The 7,500-nt window shown below is 52.6% G+C and overlaps 13 non-coding genes and 1 pseudogene across 13 annotated transcripts; all 14 read right to left on the bottom strand.

Annotated features, from left to right (window-relative positions):
• Positions 1-1,446: 1,446 nt before the first annotated feature.
• LOC121310547 lies at positions 1,447-1,618 on the bottom strand (annotated as a pseudogene).
• A 185-nt stretch (positions 1,619-1,803) lies between these two features.
• LOC121310480 lies at positions 1,804-1,921 on the bottom strand. Its single transcript, XR_005948817.1, has one exon. It is a non-coding gene; the product is annotated as a U5 spliceosomal RNA (small nuclear RNA).
• A 413-nt stretch (positions 1,922-2,334) lies between these two features.
• Positions 2,335-2,527, bottom strand: LOC121310514. Its single transcript, XR_005948849.1, has one exon. It is a non-coding gene; the product is annotated as a U2 spliceosomal RNA (small nuclear RNA).
• Positions 2,528-2,708: 181 nt separating this feature from the next.
• On the bottom strand, positions 2,709-2,826 carry LOC121310479. Its single transcript, XR_005948816.1, has one exon. It is a non-coding gene; the product is annotated as a U5 spliceosomal RNA (small nuclear RNA).
• Positions 2,827-3,272: 446 nt separating this feature from the next.
• LOC121310513 lies at positions 3,273-3,465 on the bottom strand. The gene has a single exon (XR_005948848.1). It is a non-coding gene; the product is annotated as a U2 spliceosomal RNA (small nuclear RNA).
• A 192-nt stretch (positions 3,466-3,657) lies between these two features.
• On the bottom strand, positions 3,658-3,775 carry LOC121310478. The gene has a single exon (XR_005948815.1). It is a non-coding gene; the product is annotated as a U5 spliceosomal RNA (small nuclear RNA).
• A 417-nt stretch (positions 3,776-4,192) lies between these two features.
• On the bottom strand, positions 4,193-4,385 carry LOC121310528. The gene has a single exon (XR_005948862.1). It is a non-coding gene; the product is annotated as a U2 spliceosomal RNA (small nuclear RNA).
• Positions 4,386-4,561: 176 nt separating this feature from the next.
• On the bottom strand, positions 4,562-4,679 carry LOC121310467. The gene has a single exon (XR_005948805.1). It is a non-coding gene; the product is annotated as a U5 spliceosomal RNA (small nuclear RNA).
• A 421-nt stretch (positions 4,680-5,100) lies between these two features.
• Positions 5,101-5,293, bottom strand: LOC121310530. The gene has a single exon (XR_005948864.1). It is a non-coding gene; the product is annotated as a U2 spliceosomal RNA (small nuclear RNA).
• Positions 5,294-5,481: 188 nt separating this feature from the next.
• On the bottom strand, positions 5,482-5,599 carry LOC121310477. Its single transcript, XR_005948814.1, has one exon. It is a non-coding gene; the product is annotated as a U5 spliceosomal RNA (small nuclear RNA).
• Positions 5,600-6,069: 470 nt separating this feature from the next.
• On the bottom strand, positions 6,070-6,262 carry LOC121310512. The gene has a single exon (XR_005948847.1). It is a non-coding gene; the product is annotated as a U2 spliceosomal RNA (small nuclear RNA).
• Positions 6,263-6,451: 189 nt separating this feature from the next.
• LOC121310476 lies at positions 6,452-6,569 on the bottom strand. Its single transcript, XR_005948813.1, has one exon. It is a non-coding gene; the product is annotated as a U5 spliceosomal RNA (small nuclear RNA).
• Positions 6,570-6,986: 417 nt separating this feature from the next.
• Positions 6,987-7,179, bottom strand: LOC121310511. Its single transcript, XR_005948846.1, has one exon. It is a non-coding gene; the product is annotated as a U2 spliceosomal RNA (small nuclear RNA).
• A 181-nt stretch (positions 7,180-7,360) lies between these two features.
• Positions 7,361-7,478, bottom strand: LOC121310475. The gene has a single exon (XR_005948812.1). It is a non-coding gene; the product is annotated as a U5 spliceosomal RNA (small nuclear RNA).
• Positions 7,479-7,500: the final 22 nt, after the last annotated feature.

The raw sequence follows: 7,500 nt of genomic DNA, 5'->3' as shown, positions 1-7,500 counted from the left end.
AAGTCGATCTAAACTCAAATCCTTCTTCATTTCTTTACATATACAAACAATATCATTTCATTATAAGTTTTTTTGCAAAACAAAAACCATACAAATTCAAAAAGCCCAAACCATATTTTCATTACCCAAATCTTTCATTTCTTCTCCGCCTCCCTCCTTGCTATATCCGCCCTCCATCTTGCACATTGCAAAATCTTATCCCTCTCAGCTTTGTACTTCTTTAACTCAGCCTCAGACGGTGACCCTTTTCTCAATCTTTCGTTCCAGACCATTAATTCCTGAAACTCTTTTCTACAATAACATTGCATTAAAATATGTCTATAATTAGAAGTCTCTTTATATTTGCTTCCTTCCTTTGTCTTCTTCGCCTCTTCTATCTCCATCTTCTCTGCCCAAGTCAGCTCGTGTTTCTCCTCCTTTTCCTGTTTTCTCTTTTTCTGTGCAACTTTCTTTTCCTCCATAGAATCCTCTCCAGAGAATCCTGACTCCTCCATTGCCATCAGGTTGTCCTCCTGCAAACTACAAGCACCTTTATTCTCCTCCTCCTTTCCCAGGTCTCCGCCCCTTTCCTTTGTCTGCTCTGTTTCTACTTTTCCCGCCATTCCGCCTTCTTTCATGGAGGTTCCACCCCCAACACTCACTTTTATTCCTGAACTCTTTTCTTTCTGTTCCTCTGCTCTTGCCTCTGAAAACTGCTGTTTTCCAGGCTCCTCTCTCTGCTTTGGAGGAGGAACTCCAGCTCCAGACTTCTCTTTGTCCTGACTTCTCTCTTTTCCACCCGCTGCTGCTTCGGCATAACTCCTTGCTCTTTTCCCACAGTCCTTATACAAATGGTCTGTACTTCCACAGAGATTACAAGCCTTCCCTTCACCACAGTCCTTACTGGTATGCCCAACTTTATCACAGTTTCTACACACTATTGCAGTACACTCTGCAGCATAATGATCTGCTGCAGAGCACTTGTAGCACACTTCAGGCTGTCCTACATACCTGATAATTCCCTTGTTTGGTCCAATATAGAACACCGGTTTCAGTCCTGTCTCTGTTCCACTTTTCTTTTCCATTTTAAAACGTCCATAAAATTTCCTCCAAGTATTCCAAATCCCAGCAGAATCCAAAACTTTGACAAGACCATGTTTCATCACAAAAAATCTTTCAAAGTAGCTTTTAATCTCTTCTTCCGGAACCTGGGCACTGTTCATTCTCACATGAAACGTTTTCCAATCCAAGGTAAAGATAGGTTCCAAATAAAACTCCCTTGCTATTTCCAGTGTGCTTTCCTCAAAAAGTCCCTTTTTCTCCCAGCATGCATCTTCCTTCATCAGGGTCAGGTCAAAAAGTCCTCTCCTCTCGTAGTCCTGCAGACACAGAATATCCCTCAAATCCAACCGCAGCTCTCCAAAAACGATCTCTTTCACAAAACGGGAACGGGTCCATCTCATCTCCTCCAATTCTTCACCTGAAACCGAAGAGTATTTTTAGCAAGCCCCGCTTCCATCTTCCGCTTTCAAAGCTCGATTTAATACAGCTCACGGTCGCCCTATGGGGGACGTATCAGATATTAAACTGATAAGAACAGATACTACACTTGATCAGAGCCAAGAGGCCGAGAAGCGATGCCCACAATGGTTTTGGCCAAACGCCCCGGGCGCGGCCGCCCGCCGCAGCAGTCGTGGTACTTGCTTCTCGGGCGGGCGGAGGGAGGAAGGAAGGAAGGAAGGAAGGAAGGAAGGAAAGGTGCCGGGCTCCAACGGGGGCGACCGCCCTTTCTGTGCTCGTTCTGCTTTTAAACTCCAGGTGGAGCCCCTCCCTGAGGGGAAGGGCTGTCCAAAAATTGGATCGAACTCGTAAATGCTCCTCTCCACGGAAATCTTTAGTAAAAGGCGAAAGGTTCATTCGAGCTGTAGAGAAGCCGGAGCGTGCCTTTGCTGGTGGCCGAGCCCTTCCGGCCGGCCCAAAGGCCCAAAGGCCCTCCCCTCTGCCAAGCGGCAGCGAGGCCACGCACGCAAAACAAAAACAGGGAACTCCTCCCAAAACGCATCTGCCGTTCCGCCCCGGCGAAAGGGCGCTTTGCTGCTGCTGCTACACTGGCCTGCTGCGTGTGTTAGGCCTGCCTGAATATGAAATAAAAAAAAAAAAAAAAAAAAAAAAAAAAAAAAAAAAAACGAAAAGAGCGGGAAAACGGCGCGTCCCAGGAAAGGGGAGGTGGGGGGGAGGGGGGAGGGTGGGGGGCTCTCTCTCTCTCTCTCTCTCTCTCTCTCTCTCTCTCTCTCTCTCTCTCTCTCTCTCTCTCTCTCTCTCGCTCTCTCTCTCTCTCTCTTTTGACCTTTCTGAGAAATGGGCACCGTTCCCGGAGGTACTGCAATACCGGGTCGATGCGTGGAGTGGACGGAGCAAGCCCCGCTTCCATCTCCCGCTTCCAAAAATCCATTTAATATAGACGGTCCCCCTATGGGGGACGTATCAGATATTAAACTGATAAGAACAGATACTACACTTGATCTGAGCCAAGAGGCCGAGAAGCGATGCCCACAATGGTTTTGGCCAAACGCCCCGGGCGCGGCCGCCCGCCGCAGCAGTCGTGGTACTTGCTTCTCGGGCGGGCGGAGGGAGGAAGGAAGGAAGGAAGGAAGGAAGGAAAGGTGCCGGGCTCCAACGGGGGCGACCGCCCTTTCTGTGCTCGTTCTGCTTTTAAACTCCAGGTGGAGCCCCTCCCTGAGGGGAAGGGCTGTCCAAAAATTGGATCGAACTCGTAAATGCTCCTCTCCACGGAAATCTTTAGTAAAAGGCGAAAGGTTCATTCGAGCTGTAGAGAAGCCGGAGCGTGCCTTTGCTGGTGGCCGAGCCCTTCCGGCCGGCCCAAAGGCCCAAAGGCCCTCCCCTCTGCCAAGCGGCAGCGAGGCCACGCACGCAAAACAAAAACAGGGAACTCCTCCCAAAACGCATCTGCCGTTCCGCCCCGGCGAAAGGGCGCTTTGCTGCTGCTGCTACACTGGCCTGCTGCGTGTGTTAGGCCTGCCTGAAATATGAAATAAAAAAAAAAAAAAAAAAAAAAAAAAAAAAAACGAAAAGAGCGGGAAAACGGCGCGTCCCAGGAAAGGGGAGGGTGGGGAGGGAACCCCCTCCTCATAAAAGGGAGGGGGGTGGGTCTCTCTCTCTCTCTCTCCTCTCTCTCTCTCTCTCTCTCTCTCTCTCTCTCTCTCTCTCTCTCTCTCTCTCGCTCACCAACTCTCTCTCTCTCTCTCTCTCTCTCTCTCTTTTGACCTTTCTGAGAAATGGGCACCGTTCCCGGAGGTACTGCAATACCGGGTCGATGCGTGGAGTGGACGGAGCAAGCCCCGCTTCCATCTCCCGCTTCCAAAAATCCATTTAATATAGACGGTCCCCCTATGGGGGACGTATCAGATATTAAACTGATAAGAACAGATACTACACTTGATCTGAGCCAAGAGGCCGAGAAGCGATGCCCACAATGGTTTTGGCCAAACGCCCCGGGCGCGGCCGCCCGCCGCAGCAGTCGTGGTACTTGCTTCTCGGGCGGGCGGAGGGAGGGGAAGGAAGGAAGGAAGGAAGGAAGGAAGGAAGGAAAAGGTGCCGGGCTCCAACGGGGGCGACCGCCCTTTCTGTGCTCGTTCTGCTTTTAAACTCCAGGTGGAGCCCCTCCCTGAGGGGAAGGGCTGTCCAAAAATTGGATCGAACTCGTAAATGCTCCTCTCCACGGAAATCTTTAGTAAAAGGCGAAAGGTTCATTCGAGCTGTAGAGAAGCCGGAGCGTGCCTTTGCTGGTGGCCGAGCCCTTCCGGCCGGCCCAAAGGCCCAAAGGCCCTCCCCTCTGCCAAGCGGCAGCGAGGCCACGCACGCAAAACAAAAACAGGGAACTCCTCCCAAAACGCATCTGCCGTTCCGCCCCGGCGAAAGGGCGCTTTGCTGCTGCTGCTACACTGGCCTGCTGCGTGTGTTAGGCCTGCCTGAATATGAAATATGAAAAAAAAAAAAAAAAAAAAAAAAAAAAAAAAAAAAAAAGAACGAAAAAGAGCGGGAAAACGGCGCGTCCCAGGAAAGGGGAGGTGGGGAGGGTCTCTCTCTCTCTCTCTCTCTCTCTCTCTCTCTCTCTCTCTCTCTCTCTCTCTCTCCCTCTCTCTCTCTCTCTCTCTCTCTCTCTCCCTCTCTCTCTCTCTCCAGACCTTTCTGAGAACTGGGCACCGTTCCCGGAGGTACTGCAATACCGGGTCGATGCGTGGAGTGGACGGAGCAAGCCCCGCTTCCATCTCCCGCTTCCAAAAATCCATTTAATATAGACGGTCCCCCTATGGGGGACGTATCAGATATTAAACTGATAAGAACAGATACTACACTTGATCTGAGCCAAGAGGCCGAGAAGCGATGCCCACAATGGTTTTGGCCAAACGCCCCGGGCGCGGCCGCCCGCCGCAGCAGTCGTGGTACTTGCTTCTCGGGCGGGCAAAGGAGGGAGGAAGGAGGAAGGAAGGAAAAGGTGCCGGGCTCCAACGGGGGCGACCGCCCTTTCTGTGCTCGTTCTGCTTTTAAACTCCAGGTGGAGCCCCTCCCTGAGGGGAAGGGCTGTCCAAAAATTGGATCGAACTCAAATTGGCTCCTCTCCACGGAAATCTTTAGTAAAAGGCGAAAGGTTCATTCGAGCTGTAGAGAAGCCGGAGCGTGCCTTTGCTGGTGGCCGAGCCCTTCCGGCCGGCCCCCAAAGGCCCTCCCCTCTGCCAAGCGGCAGCGAGGCCACGCACGCAAAACAAAAACAGGGAACTCCTCCCAAAACGCATCTGCCGTTCCGCCCCGGCGAAAGGGCGCTTTGCTGCTGCTGCTACACTGGCCTGCTGCGTGTGTTTTCTCTGCCTGAAATATGAAAAAAAAAAAAAAAAAAAAAAAAAAAAAAAAAGAACGAAAAGAAATCAAAACGGCGCGTCCCAGGAAAGTCTTCCTGGGGAGGGAGGGAGCTCTCTCTCTCTCTCTTCTCTCTCCTCTCTCTCTCTCTCTCTCTCTCTCTCTCTCCTTCTCCTCTCTCTCTCTCTCTCTCTCGCTCTCTCTCTCTCTCTCGTCTCTCTCTCTCTCGTTCCTTTCTTTCCTCTGAGCATGGGCACCGTTCCCGTAGGTTCTGCAATACCGGGTCGATGCGTGGAGTGGACGGAGCAAGCCCCGCTTCCATCTCCCGCTTCCAAAAATCCATTTAATATAGACGGTCCCCCTATGGGGGACGTATCAGATATTAAACTGATAAGAACAGATACTACACTTGATCTGAGCCAAGAGGCCGAGAAGCGATGCCCACAATGGTTTTGGCCAAACGCCCCGGGCGCGGCCGCCCGCCGCAGCAGTCGTGGTACTTGCTTCTCGGGCGGGCGGAGGGAGGAAGGAAGGAGGAAGGAAGGAAGGAAGGAAGGAAAGGTGCCGGGCTCCAACGGGGGCGACCGCCCTTTCTGTGCTCGTTCTGCTTTTAAACTCCAGGTGGAGCCCCTCCCTGAGGGGAAGGGCTGTCCAAAAATTGGATCGAACTCGTAAATGCTCCTCTCCACGGAAATCTTTAGTAAAAGGCGAAAGGTTCATTCGAGCTGTAGAGAAGCCGGAGCGTGCCTTTGCTGGTGGCCGAGCCCTTCGGCCGGCCGGCCCAAAGGCCCAAAGGCCCTCCCCTCTGCCAAGCGGCAGCGAGGCCACGCACGCAAAACAAAAACAGGGAACTCCTCCCAAAACGCATCTGCCGTTCCGCCCCGGCGAAAGGGCGCTTTGCTGCTGCTGCTACACTGGCCTGCTGCGTGTGTTAGGCCTGCCTGAATATGAAATATGAAAAAAAAAAAAAAAAAAAAAAAAAAAAAAAAAAGAACGAAAAGAGAGGGAAAACGGCGCGTCCCAGGAAAGGGGAGGCAGGGAGGGCTCTCTCTCCTCTCTCTCTCTTCTCTCTCTCTCTCTCTCTCTCTCATCACCTCTCAAACAAAGCTCTCTCTCTCTCTCTCTCTCTCTCTCTCTCTCTCTCTCTCTCTCTCTCTCTCTCTCTCTCTCTCTCTCTCGATCTCTCTCTCTCTCTCTCTCTTTTGACCTTTCTGAGAAATGGGCACCGTTCCCGGAGGTACTGCAATACCGGGTCGATGCGTGGAGTGGACGGAGCAAGCCCCGCTTCCATCTCCCGCTTCCAAAAATCCATTTAATATAGACGGTCCCCCTATGGGGGACGTATCAGATATTAAACTGATAAGAACAGATACTACACTTGATCTGAGCCAAGAGGCCGAGAAGCGATGCCCACAATGGTTTTGGCCAAACGCCCCGGGCGCGGCCGCCCGCCGCAGCAGTCGTGGTACTTGCTTCTCGGGCGGGCGGAGGGAGGAAGGAAGGAAGGAAGGAAGGAAGGAAGGAAGGAAAGGTGCCGGGCTCCAACGGGGGCGACCGCCCTTTCTGTGCTCGTTCTGCTTTTAAACTCCAGGTGGAGCCCCTCCCTGAGGGGAAGGGCTGTCCAAAAATTGGATCGAACTCGTAAATGCTCCTCTCCACGGAAATCTTTAGTAAAAGGCGAAAGGTTCATTCGAGCTGTAGAGAAGCCGGAGCGTGCCTTTGCTGGTGGCCGAGCCCTTCCGGCCGGCCCAAAGGCCCAAAGGCCCTCCCCTCTGCCAAGCGGCAGCGAGGCCACGCACGCAAAACAAAAACAGGGAACTCCTCCCAAAACGCATCTGCCGTTCCGCCCCGGCGAAAGGGCGCTTTGCTGCTGCTGCTACACTGGCCTGCTGCGTGTGTTAGGCCTGCCTGAATATGAAATATGAAAAAAAAAAAAAAAAAAAAAAAAAAAAAAAAAAAGAAAAGAGCGGGAAAACGGCGCGTCCCAGGAAAGGGGAGGGGGGAGGGAGGGAGGGTTAGGGTGGGGCTCTCTCTCTCTCTCTCTCTCTCTCTCTCTCTCTCTCTCTCTCTCTCTCTCTCTCTCTCTCTCTCTCTCTCTCTCTCTCTCTCTCTCTCTCTTTTGACCTTTCTGAGAAATGGGCACCGTTCCCGGAGGTACTGCAATACCGGGTCGATGCGTGGAGTGGACGGAGCAAGCCCCGCTTCCATCTCCCGCTTCCAAAAATCCATTTAATATAGACGGTCCCCCTATGGGGGACGTATCAGATATTAAACTGATAAGAACAGATACTACACTTGATCTGAGCCAAGAGGCCGAGAAGCGATGCCCACAATGGTTTTGGCCAAACGCCCCGGGCGCGGCCGCCCGCCGCAGCAGTCGTGGTACTTGCTTCTCGGGCGGGCGGAGGGAGGAAGGAAGGAAGGAAGGAAGGAAGGAAAGGTGCCGGGCTCCAACGGGGGCGACCGCCCTTTCTGTGCTCGTTCTGCTTTTAAACTCCAGGTGGAGCCCCTCCCTGAGGGGAAGGGCTGTCCAAAAATTGGATCGAACTCGTAAATGCTCCTCTCCACGGAAATCTTTAGTAAAAGGCGAAAGGTTCATTCGAGCTGTAGAGAAGCCGGAGCGTGCCTTTGCTGGTGGCCGAGCCC

This window comes from Polyodon spathula, unplaced genomic scaffold (genome assembly GCF_017654505.1).
Source record: "Polyodon spathula isolate WHYD16114869_AA unplaced genomic scaffold, ASM1765450v1 scaffolds_2237, whole genome shotgun sequence".
Taxonomy (NCBI): Eukaryota; Metazoa; Chordata; class Actinopteri; order Acipenseriformes; family Polyodontidae; genus Polyodon; species Polyodon spathula.
This window is presented reverse-complemented; position numbering and strand designations above follow the sequence as displayed.